Below are 3,594 nucleotides of genomic sequence, written 5' to 3' on the forward strand. Positions count from 1 at the left end.
TAGTATGCTTAATGAAGAAGCAAGACAAAAAGATTTAGACATTGAGAATTAAGCTCTTGTCATAGTTAACAGGGGTAAGAACATCAATAGAGGTCATAACTCAAAAAACCATAGTAAATCTAAATATAAATCTAAGTCTAGAGATAAAATGAAGTGCTTCTATTATGGTAAACTAGGTCATATAAAGCAATACTGTAAAATCTTGAAGCAAGAGCAAAAAGATGAGAAAGACAATAGTTCAGATGATGACAATGTTATAGCAATGAATTTAGATAATGATTCAATTACTTAGATTTGTACACATGGTGATTGTAATCATGACCCTAACATTGAGTGGACAGTTGACATAAAAATGGTATATCATTGAATTCCTAAGAGGGAATTGTTTACAACTTACAAAGTATGAGGCTTTGGTTGCTTCAAGATGAAAAATAAGAGTGTGTTACAAATTGTTGGGATTGGTGATATTGTTGTACAAACTAGTATGAGCCGTATGTTGACTTTGAGGGATGTCAAATATATTTCAAATATGAGAATGAACTTGCTTGCTATTAATGTTCTTGATAAAGAAAAATGTTAGAGTTGACAAAATAATGGGCAATGAAAGCTTCTCAAAGGATCTATGGTAGCTGCAAGAAGAAAACTATGTTGCATAATGTACAAGATATGGATGAAATTAAATGACAATCAGATAATGCCATTGAGGATGATGCCTCAGCAAATATATGGCATAATCTCTCATTACCTTAACCAAAAGTATGCCTTTTGATTCATGTGATCATTGTTTATTTGGCAAGCATTGTAAAGTTCTTTTTTTTATAAATGTTCTTAGAGAAGAAAAAACATATTGAAATTAATTCATTCTGATATATGTGGTCCTATTGAGGTTGAGTTATTAGATGGTAGCAGGTATTTTGTTACTTTTATTGATGATGCTTCACGTAAGACTTGGGTGTATATATTGAACAATAAAAGCCAGGTATTGCAATATTTTCAAAAATTTTATGCCATGGTGAAAAGGATGATAGTGTTGCCTTTGAAGTGTATTTGGACTGATAATGATGAAGAATACACATCCAAAGACTATGAAGAATATTATTTAAAGCATAAGACTAGGTGTGAGATGACAGAACTTGGAACATCATAGCATAATGGTGTAACTGAAAGGATAAACTACACCATTATAGAAAAAGTCAAATGTATGTTAAAGATACCAAAATTATCAAAGCCATTTTGGGGTGAAGCAGTTAACACAACTTGTTATTTGCTTAACAGAGCACCATAGATTCTTTTGGGCTTTGACATTTTAAAAGGAGTGTATACAGAAAAAGTTACTTCATACTCTCACTTGAAAGTTTTCAAGAGTAAAGCATTTATGTATGTACAAAAAGAACAAAGGTCAAAGCTTGACAGTAAAGTCACACAATGTGTGTTTGTAGGATATGGTGATGAAAAATTTGGTTATAAGGTATGGGATCTAGTGAAAAAAAAGATAGTCAGAAGTAGAGATGTGGTCTTTCAACACCGACAGGGGTTCTGCTGGAAAAAACCACAGATGATTGCAATGAACAAAAGATAAAACTCAATGATATGAATGAGCCAGCTATAGTTAGTGATAAGTCAGATGCAATCAGTTTTAAGTAGGGTGAGCAGTCCTCTCCACCAAAAAATATTAAAAAGGGGGAGCTACCTTCGAAATCAGATAGTGTAAGTCTCAGCCTAGGAGATTTACTAGAGAGCATAGGTCATCACCAAGTATCCAAGTTTAGATTTTATTTTAGCTACCAGTAAGGGAGAGTTAGAAAGCTTCCAAGATGTATAGACTATTCTGGATAGAGAGCATTGATTGATAGCAATGAAAAAAGAGATGAAGTTATTGTGAAAAAATAGTACATATGATCTTGTTAAATTTTTAGAAGAGAGAAAGTCATTAAAGAATAAATAGGTGTTCAAGTTGACAAAAGATAGTGACAAACTAATGAGATACAAAGCTTGATTCGTAGTGAAAGATTTTTTTTAAAAATCTGACATTGATTTTGATAAAATCTTCTTTTTAGTTGTGAAGATGAGTTTCATTCGATGGTACTAAGATTACTATCATCTTGAGCTTGGACAACTAGATGTTAAGACTGTATTCTTGCATAGTGACTTATAGGAAAACATTTATATGGAACAACTTAAGGGCTTTGAAGTGAAAGAAAAAAAGCATTTAGTTTGCAAATTGAAAAACAAAAAGCTTGTATGGCTTGAAACAAGCTCCATGATAGTGGTACAAAAAGTTTGATTCTTTTATGATAAGCCATAACTATAAAAAAATGATAACGGATCCTTATGTATATGTCAAAAAAATTTTTGATGGTAAATTCATTATTCTCTTATTATATGTTGATGACATATTGATTGTGGGACAAGATGCTGATATGGTTCTTAAGTTGAAAGAACAATTGTCTAAATTTATTGACATGAAGGATCTAGGTCCAACAAAGTAGATTATCGATACGGATATTACTCGGGATAGAAAAGCTAGAAAGCTATGATTGTCACAGAAAAAGTATGTTAATAGGTGCTTAGTAAATTCAACATGTAACATGCTAAATTAGTTTACAGTCTACTTGCTAACCATTTTCATTTGAGTAAGAAAGCTTGTTCAGTGACTAAAGAAAAGCAACTAGCTATGTCTAGTATTCCTTATTCTTCTATAGTTGATTCTTTGATGTATCTTATAGTTTGCATACGGCCTAATATTGCTCATTTAGTTGGTGTAATGAGCAGATTTTTTTCTAATCTCGAAAAGGTTCACTGGGAAATAGTAAAATTGATTTTTTTTATATTTGAGGTACACCTTAAAATTATACTTGAGTTATGGAGTTTTTCAACTAATTTTAGAAGGATTTACTGATGTTGACATGGCAAATGATCTTAATGGTAGGAAATTTACTTTAGGGTATTTGTTCACTTTTGCATGAGGAGCTATCTTGGTAGTCTAAATTGCAAAAGTGTATTGCCTTGTCAATACAAAAGCTGAATATATTATAGCAACTAAAGCAAGTAAAGAAATGCTTTGGATGAAACATTTTTTTTTTGAATTAGAGTTGAATCAGAAAGAGTACGTGATGTTTTGTGATAGTTAGAGTGCTTTAGATTTGAGTAAAAATGTCATGTATCATGCTAAAATGAAGCACATTGATGTTGATATTACTAGTAGCATTTAGTGATTGAAGAACAATAAATGCTATTAAAGAAAGTTCATACTAATGAGAATATAACAGATATGTTGACTAAGACATTTCCTAAGAAAAAGCTTAAGCTTTGCAATGACTTGGCCATAATGGGTTCTTTGGCCAAGGTAAGTTTCAAATGAAATTGTTATTATGATAAATTTCATCCTAATAGGGTTGGAAGAATAGATTGTTAGGAATGTGTGGAGTCCAACCCTAATTGATTAGCCAATTAAAAGGCCTCAAGCCTTTTTGCCTTTGATCATGGAATGAAGCCCTACATATAAAAGTGGGGCAATTTTTAGCGTGAAAAGAAAGTGAGAGAGTAGGGCCAAAATCGTGAGGAAAAGAAAAACTAGGAAAAGATAAAGAGTAA

This window comes from Durio zibethinus, chromosome 25 (assembly GCF_047325235.1).
Source record: "Durio zibethinus cultivar Kanyao isolate XHJ-2024 chromosome 25, ASM4732523v1, whole genome shotgun sequence".
Classification (NCBI taxonomy): domain Eukaryota; kingdom Viridiplantae; phylum Streptophyta; class Magnoliopsida; order Malvales; family Malvaceae; genus Durio; species Durio zibethinus.